We start from the raw sequence: 18,361 nt of genomic DNA on the forward strand, positions 1-18,361 counted from the left end.
CTTAAAAATTCTTAACCCCAGGCCTGTGACCACTAGGGCCTCAAAACTGCCATGGCTGCATTTAAATATATTTATCCTTTTTGCTATGAACAGAATATGACTCAATTGAGCACAGAGTTTTAGGGTCAAACATCATCAATTCTGCAGCTGAAGCTTTACCTCCCCACAACTTGCTCCCAGGTCACTCCCTATTACAGTGAAACAATCTCGAATCAAACCCTAAGCACTGGAAGATTGGCTGGAAAACCTGACCATAAAATCAGATTATTTGAGCCAACCAGGCTTACTCAAGAGCTTTGTGGGAATTTCTGTCACACATAACAAAAAAGACTTCATGGCAAAATGGGCACAGGTGAGTATTGCTGTGGGTAGTCCTGCAGGAAAGTTGCCAGCCTAGCAAGCCTGGTTTAGGGTAAAAGTGCCACACCAGGCTTCCTCTGGGAAAACAGGCAAGTCCCATTGATTGTAAGGAGGTAAGCATCTCACTCTGTACCTTTCCTTGCAGCCTTCACTTTGCCTGGAAATTTAATTACCTGGAAATTTAATTACCACTTCACCTGGATGTTTAAATTACCCCACTCCAGGCACTTCAGAGGGCAAATCTGTTTTAAAAAGATACAAGGCTGATGAGAAAGGATGATTAGGTACCACCAGCAGCTAGAAAAGCATTACCTTATTTCCAGTGGTTATCTGCAGCTCTCCATGAACACATGCTAAAACAAGTAGTGCGTATTTCCCTTCAAGAAATAGCTTATTTTACAGCATCCATCCAGTTAGGTGGTTTCTGGAGCCTTCCCAGTAGTAGTAACAAAAAAATCACAACAGACTCATTTTCTTCACTAATTCTCCTCCCAAGGCACTCATCTGCTCTGCACAGTTGAATTTATTTCCTCATTCCCCTTTCCTCTTCACACTCTTCTCTGTCCTCTTTGCTTGTTTTCATTTCCTCACCTTCTTTATACTTTTCTCCTCCTTTTCACCTTCTGCTCTATAATTTGGGCTAATCTGCATGGAAACTAAGTCAAAGCAGCAAATTTTATATTTCAACCTGAGCACAAAAAGATTGGTAACTCTCATCTTCTCTGAAAATGAGTTTGAAAATTTTTGTCTCACTGCCCTGCATATGAAAAGAAGCATAAAAGGGAAATGTAGCAAGAGCTGGCAAAGAGCACATAATAGAGCAACAGGTTGCTTCTGGGCTCTGGCACTGACTTTCCCACCATCCAGAGTTTGGAGAGGACAAGATACAGGGCCACAGACAGAATTTAGGCTCTGCAGTTTGACCACACAAAATCCCCAGGCTTTCTACACTATCACTTAGCTCTTCCAACATTCTTCAAATGAAAAAGGAGACTTGTCCAAAAATACCTCGGCAGTTTTCTCCAGAAAGAAGCCTGAGTGATCATTTTAGATAATATTGTTTTTTTAATGTCAAACCTCCCATGTGAGAGGGGAAACAGCAGAAGGCCTCTTTACTGGCAAGCACCAGTCCAAAGCAGGAAGGTGCTTGGACAGGGAAAAGCCTAGATAACCCATTAACAGAAATGTATACTCAAATCCTGCTCAGATAGTTTCAAGTAAACACATTCATACAAAGAACTATTGGTCCAGATAATGAACAAGCTAAAAAAAAAAAGTCAAACGCAGGCTTTCTGTGAATTCAATTCTATTGCTAACCTATATAATAACATTAATGCTCTCCACTATACATTTAGTTTGCACAAAAAAGGGGAAATAACATAGGCTGCTTTCCGATTCCTTTGATTCCTCCTTGATTTCTTTAGTATGCTGTTAATTAATACACAATTAATGTCTTTTATAGTCATGTAAAGAGATTTTAATTTTGCTTTTCTAGTTCCTTGTCATACTGCAGACAGGACAGTTTTTTATGAGAGCAATGACTGGTGATGTGTATTACAGCAGCTGGTTCCAAAAATTTGATTTCTCTGTTTATATCCCTGGCATCCCATAGCAACTGAAAAAAAAAAAATCCTCAACTACATTACCATATTGAAAACTTCCATATAATCCTATTTATGCAGAAGAGTTTTTCTTACAGCATTTTGCAAAGTTCCTTCTCAGCTGTTAATATTTTAATAAAATACCTTTATTATTATGGAGTGCACTGGGAATTAGACCTGGAACTTCTCTAACTGGAGCTTAGCTGGGAGAAGGAAATACACCACTAAAACCTTTGTAGCTCAGGTCTTTCTGCTATTTCTTTCCCTTTCAAAATGTTTTGACTAATTTCAAGCCTTGCATCTGCTTCGATCACCCATTTTACTGATTATATTTTCTTTACTCCTGCTAGAGAGGAGGCTGGAGCTTTACATTTCTCATTGACAACTCTTCCATCAAAAATGCTTTAAGAGGTGAACACTTTCCTTGGCAGCAAAGAAGGAAACCATGATGTGTTACACACAGAAAGCTGCCTCAAAAATAAATAAATAAAAGAACTCACCTCATATTTTATCCAGCATCTTCTGAGTCTCATCAGAGGAAATTAAAAACAAAATTGGCTTCTTGAGAGGATAGATCAGACAACTTAAAGAACAGCTGCAATTTGTGTTTCTGAGAGATGAAAATTTAAATGCAGCCTAAAGTGGGTATTGGTTGATTTATTAACCTACTTTCTCCATTCTTTCTGAGTGTCAGTACATTCAGCAGATTATCAATAGCACTGTCTTCAACGTATGATTTTTAAAATGAAATTAAACAGACAACTCCCTGTCTCTCTTCTCACCTCTCGCAGAGCACAGGGATGTTCAAAGGCGCTTGCAGCTCCTGTTTGCCCAGCAGGAGGCACAGAGCCTGCAAGCACACCCTGCAAATCTCACAGCCTGGCAAAGTGCATGGGCACCAACTGCTGTAGGTGCTGGTGCTGCTTGTGCCAAGTGCTTGAGAGCCCTTCTGAGCCCACCCAAGCACACAAAGCCTGCTCATGAGCAAAAATAGCAAATGTTACTCCTTGACATTTTGTTGTTTTAGTAATCTAACCCCACAGAAATTTTATCAAGACCTACAAAGCCATTCAGCTCTTAATCATAGCAGATATGAATCACCATGTCAGTTAACACTACGTGCATAATTTGCTGGCAATGTGGATTTATGCCACCAGGACATCATTCACCAGTATCAACCCTCATATTTGATTAGAATTGTGTGATTTGAGAAGAACAGACTTAGCTGGTTGTAATTTGAGTTGCGACCTTAACAAAAAAGCCAGGGACTGGCTCACAATTTGTCTGTATGCTTAAGTAAGAGTTTCACATTCACCCTACTCAGATTAATTGCTTCTTTAACCTGCAAATGCTGACACACATGCACAGCTGTGCACACTAATAGGGGGGACAGCAGCTGAATCTCTATCAAGTTTCATTATATCCTGCATGCTTAATTGTTCTCATCACTGGAAACTATCATTTTGTGTAATAGTTTAAATACAACAGAAATTCCATAACCTCATTTAAGTATTAAAGACATTTATAAGCAAACAAAAATGGTTTTAAGAGAAACACATACTACAATGATGCATGGACTTGGTCAACTTGTGCAGGTAAAAGATTTTACTACTGACCCCCTGTGTCTGTAGCCAAAGCAGGGTCAGAGACTGTGATAAAAAGTATTTTGATTCATTCAGCTTAGCCTGGTGACACTAGCACGCTGGGTCAAGTGCACTGTAGCTGCCCATAATTGCAGTTATTAATGAAGCTTTGAAAGAGATTCAAAAATTACTTTTAATGTCCATGCTGGCCAGAAACCCATTTTATCCTCATAGAAGCATGCTAGATCATCCAAAAAATAATTCAGGGGTTAAAATACACAGATAATACCCAAGCTCTTTTACGGCTTTTACACATGCCAGGCTTCTCTCTCCTTGGCTCATTATCTTGTTCGTCCCCTCTCATTTGACAGGGAGCCCACTGAATATCAGAGCAGTGCATCCGCATGCTGATGCTGCCAGATCCTCTATTACAAAACCCAGCTTGCAGAAGTACACTAGCCCCCACTGAGCCTGTGAAAGCAAGACATTAGGTCCCAGCCTTGGAAACGTGTCAGATTTGGATACCCTCCCATCACATTAACTGTCTTGAGTGGTGAATTTTGCCTGTCAGAGACCTGTGGAGTGTCAAAACATAGGTACCATCATCTTCCCCCAGGCATCCCTCTACTCTGCCTCTGCTGGTGTCTTTGCCCTGATACTGTCTTCAGTGATCCTATGGTCCAATCCTTCTGCCTCAGTCCCCTTTCAGGATGCTCCCTTTATGGACAGAACAGGTAAAACCAACACAAACAGACCACACTGGTAGCAGGTTGTGTCTTGGGTTGCAATACAGGATGTGATGAGAAATGTGCATTCTATCACTATCTGTTGAAGCTGGGTGGGGCAGTGACCCTTATCTCCATGGCACATACCATCTGCTAATGGGCCATCTTTAAAACCAGGTGGGGCAATCATCTTTATCTTTTCCACAACCCATCCTTCCTCCAGGATGATATCATCTGCTAATGGGCCATTAAGTCTCACTGCATGACTGATAAAATTACATCATCCCACTGGGAGATGCTCCAGCCAGAGGGAGAAGCCAAGCCTTTCCCACCTAGATAAAAACTGAGATTTTGGACAGCAAGATACCTTCTTTCCACTGGATTCCACAGGAAAACCAGACCTTTCCACATCATCCCTGGACCTTCAGAGGAAAACTGCACCTTCTACAGGAGCACTGCCCCAGCTGAACCACATCTGCACTGCAGCAGGATACAGTCACCATTTAATGGGACTGCTGCCAACACCCTGACTGACAGGCTGTATTCTGACTCTGTCAGTGTTTTGGGATTGTTCTTTGTAATACTGTATTTCTATTTTAATTTTCCTAGTAAAGAACTGTTATTCCTAATTCCCATATCTTTGCCTGAGAGCCCCTTAATTTCAAAATTATAATAATTTGGAGGGTGGAGGTTTACATTCTCCATTTTAAAGAGAAGCTCCTGCCTTTATTGGCAGACACCTGTCCTTCAAACCAAGACACAGGTGCTGAGAGGCCTGGGCTAAACTCCAGCTTCCCAGAGACAGCTTGCAGGATTACAGCATCCCTTTCACCTGTCTGCCTGTCTCTGCAGGCTGTTGGTCTCATCACTGGAGTACCAGCCCAGCTCACCCAAGGAGGGCAAATGGAGGGGCAGCTTGGAATTTGGTTTCTTTTTCCACTCTGGTTCTGCTGGCCACTGACTGCACACATATTTACATAAGAACCTAAACTCACCTGCTAAAAGACAAGAGATCTTCTAGCAAATCTCAGAAATTTTACTTGTCATCAAAATTTTTCTTTTCCCAGGGAAACCAGGCAAGTTACACAGCAACTGCAGCAAGTCCCTGAGGCGTCACAGTGCCACGTGTCAGCCCTCCATTGCCTCTTTCCAGTGCCTGCCTTTCTTTAACTGCATGAAGAGCTGGGGATGGAGCTGTTCTATTTCTCCCTGCTGTTAGTCAAACTTTGGAGCATCCAACCGACACTAGTCTGTCAGCCTTACGGTTATTTAAAGACAGCCTGTCAGTTTATTATTAATAGCAGCAATTACATTATTGCAGCTAAAAGAGACAAGTGGGATTGAGAACGTACTGCAGCCAGGGTTAGAGAACTGCTCAGGCCTGCTTTGTGCTAGAAGAGGGCTTTCAAGTGTGATTATATGAGCAAACCCTTCTTGCTGAGACCCATGATACATCTTCCCACAGCACATGGCAAAGGCAGGGGCTCATTCTGCCAGCCCATCTATAACCTGAGGGGCCACAGATCCAAACTTCAGCTAATACACCCTTCCTCTCAGCAATATCTACTGCCTCAGGTTTAGCAAGGCACTCATCTATCCACATCCCTTCTGGTCATTTCTGAGCTTGAGGCACAGCATGCTGACATCCACTTCTGGCAATGCCACTCCATCATTTCCAGAGGGGAAAAAAAACCCCAACCAATTCACAAAGAGAATGTATTTATCCAGCAGAAAGCCATGCTTTATTTTTGCCCATGTAGCTGCATCTAAACTAGGGGTCTACATCAGCATTATTAAAATAGCTCAACCAATTTTTTTTTACTGTCAGCAACTCCAAATGTAGGTCTTAGCCACTGGGAGAGAATCATCTTCCTAAGTGGGCACTGAAGAGTTCGTGCTTTAAAGGCTTTCTGGAAGAAGGGAAACCAAGGCAGAAAGCAATTGAAAGACTCCCCCAAGGTTATGCAATGCATTTATGCAAAACATGACCCTACCTGCTTTTTAGTCCATGGCACAGATGCCATGGAGGTAGCAATTTAATAAGCTACAAGCCCCATCTGTTCATTATTGTCTCAACTGGAGATTGCCATCCGCAAAGCTGAGCCACATTAATTGATTATATGAATGCTCTTGCTTTGACCCAATGCAAAGGCAGTCAATTTAATTTAAATCCTTGTTGGAGAAGATTTCAATTTGCTGGCTGACTTTATGCTAAAGCAGACAAGGAGCACTCACAGAAGTTTCATACCCACTCCTGCTACGTCTCACAGAGCACATCTGTGCACCTTCTACCTCCCTGGCAATATTTAAATCAAAACAAATAAAATGTGAAATGAGCTAAAGGGAGACTTTCACTGTGACACTACCCAGAGTTTTTGGGATGAACACAATTTCAGCTAGCAGAATTTCCCAAAATTACCAGTATTTCTTCAGTCAGAAGTTTTCCCTGTTCTGAGGTGTCTCTGGCTTGCTTTCCAGAATTATATATTTTCCCTTTCTCTCCATACTTAAAACTAGTAAAGAAAAAGGAACACAGTTCATATTTTTGTTCCAGCTACCAGCATCAGGCAGAAGTAGTAGGGTCACAGAAACTACAGATGTGGAAAAAAGCTTTTAAAAAACTCTCCCTAAATGCTGCATGCACTCTTCTTGACATTTTAAGTCATCAAAACTTCACTAGTGATATGAGAGGCTGCTAAATTTTCCTCTCTTAGCCTTTTCTTTCATTTTTATTAGCAGTTGGATTTTGATTACATTATGCCTGACAAGGACCAGCTGCCTCCACAAGTAACTGCATTATCATCAGAGGCATGATGTAAAGTTAGTAAAAGCATGATGTAGGTAAAGGGGTCGTAACATTTACTGCTTTTCTTTTTATAAACTGCATGAGAATCCAATTCACATGCACCTTTCTAGTGTTAAAATAACAGACTTGCAAGTCCTCTTGTGAGCTTGGCTCCCAGGAAAATCCCACATCCATCCAACAACATACTTCCAAAACCGCCCTTTCCCTCTTTTGTCCATGAAAACAAGACCCTTTTTTGAATATATGAAAGTGTATTAAAGAAAGAGTACTTTTTTTGTTAAAAGACAGCAATTTTTAGGTCTGTGTCCTAGAAGTTACACCCCTACTTTGTTTGTATTTGGTGTATTTTTGTCTTAGTCTTGGGAAAAAGTGAGAAAAAATACACAAATTGCAGCTCACAAACAAAAAGGCATGAGCATGGACAATTCAGGTATCTCACTCCACTGCAGTGACATTACCAACAATGCAACAGTAAATAAAGTAAGCTGATGTTCACAGGCAGCTGAACAAGGTGGTTTGAAGATATCCAAATTACTGCAAACAGCCCATTTCTCTTTCTTTTTCACCTTCTACCCCATCACTTGACCGTAATGGCACTTTTGCTGTTCATCACTCTCCCTCCCCATCAATTTTCATTGCCCTCCACAGTTTCTTTATCACTTTTGTTGTCAAACCTACAGCTACCTTTATCTCAAATGTTTGCCATAAATGCTGGCAATAGACATCCAACCCGTGAAGAATATAAATAAATTGGCAAGTTTTAAGAGGCACGAGGTGATAATGTATTTTTTCATATCCACAGATACAGCTAATACCTTTTCTTCTCTGTTGGAAAACTGACTCAGCACTAATGTCCTTACTCTGACTGGTTGTCTGTCTCACTGCACTGTTTTAAGAAGAAAGCATGTTCTGGTGCAGCAAATAAGGACCAAACCACCACATGACTCAAAACAGCCACCAGCAAAGAAAAATGTTCAGCCATTCCCTTCCTGTACACCCTGCAGGGTGTTTTACTACAAACTGTTATTAAAAAATATATATATATTTTAACTCTAAGCTTTGCTAAAAGGCACTGAGTGCCCATGAGCAGAACTATTACAATTTTAAAAAATTAAAAATTATAGAATTTTATCTTTCAGAAAAAGTAAATCCAGCACCATTGCCTCCTTTTTCTTGTAATTTTGTGGTGTTTTTTTGCTGGGAGGGGTTGTTTTTTTGGTTTGGGTTTGCTTTTTGTTAGTTTTTTTCAGGGGGAGGTATTTTTTCACTTTTACACTGATGCAAAAGCATTGACTTTAGTAGGTACTGAGTTAACGCCACTACAAACAACAGAGAAAAATCCATATCTTTGTGCAGACATGTCTGTCCCTCAAGCCAAAAATGTGTGACTGAGAGCAGGCACCAACATGGAACACCCCATGTACCAAAGGGTACCACAGTGCCACAGCAGAGACAAACTGGTGTCTCATTCCCAGCTCTCCTTCTTCTACCCAGACTGAAAAAAATGCAACATAGCTCCATGTGTGAAATACTGATGATGAGTAAGTCTGGCCTTATGAGAAACTACCAGATTCACGTGTCTCTGACATGCCCAGGAAATTTCAATTCCATTATGTTGAGGTCCCTTATGTTTTGAGAAAAAAATCACAAATTTTGCTCAGTGACTCCACAGCCACAGCCCTGCCATTCTCATCAACAGCAGGACACAACATTATTCCCAGTAGTCTGGGCCACATTGTTAGAAGCTGAAGGTGCAGACTCAGGTAACAATAAAGAGACAAATACATCTCTAGCTGCTGACAAATCTGAAGAAACATGACCCAAGTTTCACCAAATTCTCAGAGGCCAAAGAAGGAGTTTAAAAAAAAAAGTTTCAACTACCATTATTTTTCTTTTTTTCAGGACACAGTGAAAGAACAGAAAAACACACAGGGATGCTCAGCTCATTTTCTGTCACTGGAGTACTCCTAAGACATAGAAAGATAAACTCCTAAAAATGTACCAGTTGAAAGACAGGGTAGCATCAGACATACGTGTTCATAGAGGCCTCTTGTCCTTTTGTTCCTTGTTCCCTGACCAAAATACAAGGGTAAGGCAATCCCTGATGGCTGGGGAGACTTCCCATCAGGGCAGGAGCCCCTGTGAGTGCAACAGCCCTGTCTCCCACAGCTGTCACAGTCCCTGTCCTCCAGCAAGGACACCTGGCCCATGCAGGTACACCCAGGGCTGGCACCTTCTGCTCTGCAGAGCAAGGGGCAGCCACACTGGTGGGGGAAAGCTGCTTCCCCAAGGGTGGGCAGCAAAGCCCAGCTCATCTGTAGAGGGCAGCTGCAAGGCTCACCCCATCCACGGGGTTTGTGCTCAAAAGTGTGGGGGGAGCTCAGCCTCTGGAACAGCCACTGAGGCTGTAACTAGCTAGCCTGTGCCAGAGGTAAAGAGAGCAAGGAGAAAAGCTGAGAGGATTGAGATGGTAGCTGAGTCCCTTTCATTCAGAGTGACACAGGGGCTGGTGCTTCTTTGTTGCCTCTGTCACCCTGAGGCCACCTCACAGGCATCCTGGCAGTCAGCCATGCAGCCAGCACGTTCAGGTCACAGTGTGCACACACATTTGCACACACTTTGGAAGGTAACCTGGTGCTGCTGCAAATACCAGCTCACTACACTGGTTCAGCACTCACCATGCTTCCAGACCCCTCCAAACAGACAAGCATGTGGGAAGGTTTTGTGTGAAGTGGTCACTGACATCTCAGATCATGATGACCTGCAAGTACAAACCAATGCTATGGCTATGCTGATGTACACTGTGCAGGACATTCCCTTCTTCCCCTTTTAACTTGGCAGCATCAATTTCTTTCATTGCAGCTACTTAGGCACATCTATGATACAGCGTTTGGAATTTAAAAACAGGAAATCCAAGTAAACCAAAAAACAAGAGTGGAAGAGGGGATGGAAATATTCAGGCATTTGTAGGCTGTGATGCACAAGTGAAAAGCATATTCATTACTGGGAAATAGTGTTGTGATATTTCCAATTTACATTCACATTTGGCAGTTGAAGATGGAAATGCCTTTCAGCCTCATAGAGGACTCTCCCATCCTTCCTTCTTGCTTCCCAGCTGAGCTGCCAAAGACAAGCAGCCACGTTATTCACCTCCAGAGCTGGGTGCTGCAGAGCCAAGCTCCCTCATTCCCCAAGGTACTTGAATTCCCAGGGACTTCCATCCCAATCCCACAAACATGACAGGAGAGATGACCTGTGTGGGCAGCAAGCTGATGGGTGGCACACAACTGCCTTTTCAGGAAGTGGGACAACCAAGGTGACCTTCCACCACACCCTTGATCTTGCCTAGGCAAACTTGGCCTGGGTGTCACATTTCAGGCACCCCACAGTTTTTTAGCTTCCCAGTGTCACAGATCAGCAGCCACCACATTGTTTACAAGCCAGCTCTGTTAGCAGGCACCTGCCATGACCACCACCCGATTTAAAGGCTGCATGGCCCTGGCTGCATCTGTAATGCAGTCACTGGAGATGAATGATGTCACAGGTGCTGGATTGCAGCATTGCTAAGTGGATCTGGATGATAAAGGGAGAAGAACACCTGTATTTAGCACAAATGTCTTCATAATTGGCACAGCCAGGAAAGGAAATAGAATTAGGCAAGAAAATAGAATTAGCATTATTTCAGTTCCAACTGGAAGAAATGTGATGCTTTAAACACTGAGTACATGTGTTTTTTTCCTGGAAAAGGATATTCATGCTTACATGCTGGAGCAAGAAAGGGGCTAGGTGAAAAGTGAAAACACAGGCAGAAGGAGCATTGTTTTGTGACATGAAGGCTTTTACTTTGAGGAGAAGCAAGAAAAACAGAAAGTATGTTACGGACCAAGGTGATTGAATTTTGTTTGTTCCAGAGAGGGATGAAACTCAAGGCTCAACAGACCCAATCAGCACTGTGGCCTCATGGAAAGGACACCTGTGTGGGGAGCTGTACCTCAGCTTCATTTTTTGCCTTATACCCTTTCCCCTTCCACATCTTACCTTCATCCTTGAGTACAGGATGTCCATGAGACAGAGGTGACAACCTCACACTGTCAGATGTGCCCAATATCAGCAGTTTCTGTCATGCAGGCACTGCCAAGAGGCATTCCTGCTGGCATTTTTTAAAGCAACACCTGACTGGCATCCATCATTCACAGCTCTCTGCTTTCTCCCTCACATCTTCCTTCAGCTCTCACAGAGTTGCAGCTTCTGATTGCAGGATCTTTGCTTTTGAAGGTAGTTTGGGGTGGATTGCCTCCTTTTGGCTCTCTGGGAATACAAAATAATGACGTTTGTTACTTTTGTGAACAGGAGCCATTCAAAAGAGACAGTGCTCCTGACAGCTCCTGAAGAAATGATACCCCAGTGACAGGCTTCTTTTAAAGCCTAGGTTCCTCCTGGTGCCCACCTGTGATCATCAACGTTATTAGGAGATATTTATGGCCATTTCAGAGGTGGCAGGTTCCAGGTTTTTAATCTGCAAAAGAAACACAACTTGGCACTGGGCATTATATTCTCTTCAAGCTGTGTGATTTGACTTTAGAAAAGAAACCTGCTGATGGAGGAGAACTTTCCATGACTGTAGACATGCTTTTGAACAGCACCTTCATGATCCCTTTACCTTTAGGGTTTTCATAGCACTAGCTAGAAGCAATAACTTTCAAAAGATCACCTAGCATTAAGCTTTTGGCTAAATATTTTGACATAGCTCTGCTGATAGTTGTATTTATGCATTTCTCTCAGTGGTAGCATGCAGGATTTGGGAGTTTTATATTCTTTTTCCTATTCTGCTATGGATTCCCTGTGCCACTTAAGGTCAGTTTATTTCCATGTAGCTAATTTACTTTTATTTTGGAGGTGAAGACAATACTTTTCTGCCCCTGAAACACTGGTGCAGTAGCTGTGAAGTTGCTGGTTTTAAAAGTGCTGTAGTGTATTACTACCATTGCTGGATTTGCAAACCCTCCGAGAATTCTTGTCTACAGCTTCCCAGCCTAATTTTACCTTTTGGAAATCAATTGTATAATTGATTTCCTAAGTTTCCAAGTAGAAGCAGCAAAGAGAGCTGGTTATCAAAAGAAGTGATGCTCTTTCCTCCCTCTGCTGAAACCAAAGATGCTGCACTAAATAAGTCACAAATTATTAGCCCTACCAAAGGGTGGTAGCAGGCTCCCACAGCTCCAGGTTACTCGGAAAGCTTAAATCTTTTTCTAGTCAAGCGAGTGATGACTAGATGAACCAAATCCCCAGGCTCTGATGTTTCCAGCCCCAAGAGTCTCACAGCGAGGGACAGCTGAGATGCACTGCACAGGGAGTCACGGAGCAGCTGGGCAGGAGGACCGTCCTTCCCTTGCTCGCAGTGCTCATCACAGCCTGCGAGCACAGACCCTGCTTTGCAAGGGTGCAGAGCCGTACCCCGATGTGAGCCAGAGGAGCCGCTCGGCAGAGCCCCGCAGGAGCCTAGTGCTAGGTGATCTTTGGGAAGTCATCGCCTCCAGCTAGGAGTATTGCCTCTTCCTAGGAAAGGTGCGGAACATGGGCGGGGAAGAGCGGGGAAGAGCGGCCGGGGCGAGGCGGAGGCGCTGGCTTGGCCGGGGCTGCACTGGCACCCAGCGGCGGAGCGGGGCCAGCCCGGCTGCGCGCCCGCCGCGGAGCACCGGGAAAACCGGGAAAACCGCGGCGCATCCCCACCTGTTACACCTGCGGGGAAAGAAAAACCCCGAACATCACCGTCCCCTCCACGCCACCCCTTCCTTCCAGTAAAAACCCGACAAGCCGACCAGCTAATTCCAAACCATAATCCATCCCTCTGCCGCGCGTGCTTGTGGAAGGCACAAAATGGGGAGTTTCTGGGGGAAGGACACGTGCATCCCAATCCTTGTGTTAGACCAGACTTACTCACAATGTATTATTCTCACTAGGGCTGAAAGTTAAGCCTCGCTGGTGAAAACTTGGCACCTGTACATGTACCCAATGAAAGAAATGTTTTCAGGTTCACGCCGCTGTTTTTCAAAAGGCTGAGAATAAATCTGTCTTTTTGCAAGATAAGAAACATTTCGCATTTCATTTTGAAGAGACAAAGTTAAATAGTTCTGAACAACAAGGGCAATGTTTCAATCAGAGCCTCAGTAATAGATGCTCCATGCTGAACAGCCTTATGTAGCAATGACAATATAATCAATTGATGGATGAGTTAAAATCTTTTAGGACTCAGTCAAAACCCAGCAGTATATGCATGTCCATTTTCCAGATAGGCTGCATCCATCAGTAATACCAAGGGAAGGGAGAGGGAAAGGCTTCTAAAATCATGAAAGATGGTTTGAATGTATCAATCTTTTCTTTGCTTTTCGATTCTGCCAAATTTTCCCCTCCCATTCCAGTACAGCCAATCACCTTACAGAAGTATTTTGCAATATGGAAAAATCCCATGCAAGGAAACAGGGAATTAGATTATAACCATAGCCCAGATGCACCTAGAGGTGGCTGTTTGATGAAGCCAGAAGTTACCATACAATTTCCTCAACCTGCTGCTATGATTTTTCCAACTTACCTTAAAATTCTCTTTTGTCTCACTTGAAACCCTCAGGGACAGGAAGTGAGAGGGATATACTAACAGACATACAATTTATTCTGGCTAAAACCAGAAGTTATTCATTCTAAAAGTATCCTGATATATTTGTCAGGCTTATAAATTTGGGATTTAGACAATACAAGTTGTGAACCTCACTTTTTCCACACCAAATTAAACATCTGAGTTTTCCCCATCACTGCCCAGTCCTGCAGCTGGCTCCATAATTACATCTTACTTATGAGCTGAGGCTCTGCACATCTTGCCATTTGTATGGTTTTGTGCTATGGATATAAGGATTAGCAAGGATTTAGGATTTATATCTCATTTGAAACATTAATAACTTAGCACTTCATATCTTCCACCAGAGTGAAAATTAAGCAAAGTACTGTGCACTACAGTACCTTGTGAACTCCCATCACCAGATAAAGGTCTGGGGAACAAGTGGGTTCAAAATCTTTATATCTAGATTTGGTGAATAGAAAACTGAGGTGAATCCCAGAGTTCAGGAGGCTACACTGAGCACAGATACCACCCTTCCTGAGAGAAGGACTTTTAGGAGTAAAGATGTATCTGGAAGGAGCAGGAAACCAAGTCCTGTGAGAGCAACACCTCCTACACTCCCTCCCCTGTTTTGTTGGGGCAGGAGCAAGGAACACTCCCTTTTGTGTTTCTGTCAACTTCATCCAGCTTGAAATTTAGCTGCAGCAGCCCCACAAAACTCTAGCTGAGACAGTAATACAAGAAGAGAGACAATTTCTCAAGCAGGCTGAAATTTCAGCCACCAGCATTCTCCCACACATCTGAACTCCCTTCTCCCATTTATTTTTTCATTCCTCTCTCAAGCGCTGTAACAAGCCAGCTCTTTGTGTTTACTGCTTCAATTACTCCCTCAGAGCTCTTGAACTGCTGAGGCCTCCCAACAAAATCAGGATAATGAATAATGTTCATCATTTGCTTCTGTGTGACTGTTTCCCCTGCCCAGGCTTGCAGCATGACAGGAGAGGCACAAGCACTGACAGCTGAACAAATCCCACGCCATCACAGAAGGCAGGCTCAGCAGTGTATCCTGGCAGCCTTCTCAAACACTGCAGCCTGCTTTTCCATTTTGGGGAGCTTTATCCCTAAAACTGGCCACGGAAGAATCAGTCCCACATCAGAAGCAGGACTACAAAGGAGGCCTGAGGTACAGAGACACCCAGCACAGCAAAAACAGGGATTCTCCTCTCCTTGGTCCTCCCTAAAAGCACTGTTCCTCATACCACCCACATGAATATACACTTGCAGATAGATCAACCAAGGCACAAAAGGGGGAAGAGTCAAACTTTTTCCACCTGGCCTGCCTTAACAGCATCAGCAGCCAAAATCCAAAGCCAGCTAGTTTCTGTTTGTCTAGGCTTGAACAAGACATATTAAAAATCAGGAAACATACTGATATGTGTTACATTACATATAATACAGTATATTGCTGCTACTCATTCTTACAAGAGTCTGTTTCTTTAGCAGAAGTCTGTCATTACTGACTCCCCCAGGTCAGCTTGACTGTAGCACCAGGAATCACATTTACCTGCAGTCTGGGAGGCATCAGTCACTTTGCCATCAATACCCTCACTATAGGGCCTTGCAGTGGTTGAAATTGTTGCTCAATTAATTGCTGGCTAGTTCCTGCCAAATTGCCTGCAATAGCTCTTTCTTTGGCATGGAAGGAAAGGATATGGCCCTTTAAAGTGCTCTAAGGTCACTTTAGCCTCACACACACTCCATTACCCATGACCTTGTCTCCCTGCAGAAGCTGGAACCTACTGTCCTCATCTCCCAGGGCCTGGAGGCACCAGGATTCAGACTAAAGGGGGTCTTCATTGGGAAATGTGGGGTGGCCTGAAAGAACACAGGGTCAGAGCCACTAGAAATGCTGTCCTCAAGCTCCCAGCAGGGGCTTGGCTTAAGACACCAACACAGCCAAACAGGGAAGAGCCTCTTTTTCTAAGGGAGTGGAGCCAAGGGAGAAAAAGGTGGTTTACTTTACATGCTATCATGGTTACATGGAGGCTGCTCCATTTGGAGAGCTTAGGAGGCTCAGCAGGTGAGAACATTGCATTTTACATGTGAAACTCATGGGAGATAGATCCTTCCTTCCTTCCTTCCTTCCTTCCTTCCTTCCTTCCTTCCTTCCTTCCTTCCTTCCTTCCTTCCTTCCTTCCTTCCTTCCTTCCTTCCTTCCTTCCTTCCTTCCTTCCTTCCTTCCTTCCTTCCTTCCTTCCTTCCTTCCTTCCTTCCTTCCTTCCTTCCTTCCTTCCTTCCTTCCTTCCTTCCTTCCTTCCTTCCTTCCTTCCTTCCTTCCTTCCTTCCTTCCTTCCTTCCTTCCTTCCTTCCTTCCTTCCTTCCTTCCTTCCTTCCTTCCTTCCTTCCTTCCTTCCTTCCAGAAATATCAGCAGTGTAAAAAAGCCCACAGACACCCACCCAATTCCTTGCAGATTCAACAGCAGAGGAAGGTGACTTTCACCTGAGGAGAAAGAAATGCTCACTCTCCTTGCCAAGAGAATGAAAGAAAAACACAAAGCCACATACCTTGGAAACCCAAAAGTCTGTCTCTGTCCTATCCAAGCACCAAACTGGGATTTGGGGTTATTCTTGCAGTTTACCCACAAATCCGCAGTGAAAACAAAACTTCTGAAGTTAAGAAGCTCATTAAGCATGCAAATATGAGGAACTTCTGTTGAAAATTATCAGAAAACTACTGACTGTCATCTTGTGTTATGGAAGATTTTGAGTGGGAAGCTGCTCTGTTGCACCTTCCTCCAAAAGCTTTTCACGATTAACTTGCCTTCCTAGAAAATGAGGAACTGAGCGCAGCAAAACATTCTGTGAAGCCATGAACTTTGCAAAATTTTCATTAAAAATGTTTAAAAGCAATGACATTTTCATAAAACATTTCAGTCATGAGTCTGGAATAGCTTTCAGCTTTGAAATGTAATTTCCCTTTTAAAAATGAGCAAAACTGAACGCTAGAAAGAAATCTTTTGATATTTTTACAATCCCATGTGACAAATGAGACATTTTTCACATTGCCAATTTGCTGAAAATATTTTTCAGAGGTCATCCAAACAGGTTTTTTTTTTCCAAAACACTGACACTTTAAACAACTTTCATTGGTTTGGGGGTTTCAAGGTTTTGGGGTTTTTCTATCTATGACTACATATTATGTGATTTGTGGGTTTTTTTAGATGCAGTTTTCCACAGATTTCAGTCATTCAGATACTCATGATTTTTAATTAATTGCTTTACCATTCCTGGCTGTATAGAAATGTCAGAGATACAAATGAAATATCAACTAAAACACTGCATTCTACTTGTTTTCTAGGGGAGAAAAAATGGACTTTGGTAGGTTTGAGAATCTGCAAAGGATATGTTTTCATTTCTTCTAAAAGTTATTCCACTTTTCTTCATTTAATAGGAATATTTGAATACTGTGGTTGCCACACCCTTCCAGAAAGCTATTTTTATCTCTTTCCAGAAACAAAATTATCTCTATTGTTTCAGTTTCAAATATTGGAGCTTCCATTTTACCATTCTGCCTACAAGATTTTCCACAGGTAATATGTATGGGGAAAAAAAAAGAGACTGAAAACAAGGTGAGGGTGGTACAGAATAAATTCAATTCTAATTTTGTATTAAAACATGAAATGCAAAGAGGTTCTAATTTCTTTGTTGTAAGTAACTGAACAAAATTCTCTATTTTTGTTCCCACAAGTGCTTCTTTATTTAGTGTGTTATTTCAGTGCTATTTCTAGGGTGGCCCACTGACACGAACACTGGGATCACCATACTGATCTGTCTAAATATAGCACTGGGAGCTGACAGTGACAGGTACCAGATGCCTATTATTAAACTGCAAGAAGATGGCAAATGATGAAACAGTGAATCCTTATGGAAAGCTGAGCAGACTCCTGCTGCCCTGGGGTTTGAATGGAGCCAGATTGCCTTGGGGTGGCAAGGACAATCCTCCTGACCCCCCAGGATCTTCAAATTCCAAACAGAAAGGAGGGGTCAGGACAGCAGGGTCTGGGACCCCTGGTGCTGTGTGCACCAGCCTCCTGAGAGCCTGTGTCAATAGCTCTAAGAGTGGCAAGAAATCCACTTTACTGCCTTGAAACTGTGGCTCTCCTGGCTATTTACAACAACTTACAAAGCCAGCACAGCCTTCAATTATTTCCCTGCTCCTTCAGGAAGTTAAAGAGGTAAGACAGAAGGTGAGAAACACATAAAGACAAAACATTACTGGAATCTGCACAATCTGCTGGGAACAAAGCATCACTATATGGCCCCATTCACAGCAGCATTATCTGTCTGTCTCTCCCAGCTCACCCACTGACTTGAAGCTATTTCAGTTTTAATGAATGTTTAAATTCAAATATCATCTCAGAACTATCCAAGACTCTGCATACAAATATATGTTTATGCCTTTTGTGCAAGGTGGCATCCTTTTCAGCCTCACTGAAAAGAAGCCTAGCCAGAACTTCAGTATCAGCAGAACCATCATTACCCTATTTTAAGCATTTGTTCAACACACACTAGCATCACAGGTAGTTTTGGTGCCTCAGTTAAGCAGAGCTCTGCTGGAGATGAAGCTTTCAGGCAAACAATCCTTTCTTCACCAGGGATGGACAGAGGCATCCAGC

The sequence above is a fragment of the Erithacus rubecula genome (assembly GCF_903797595.1).
Source record: "Erithacus rubecula genome assembly, chromosome: 1".
Classification (NCBI taxonomy): Eukaryota; Metazoa; Chordata; class Aves; order Passeriformes; family Muscicapidae; genus Erithacus; species Erithacus rubecula.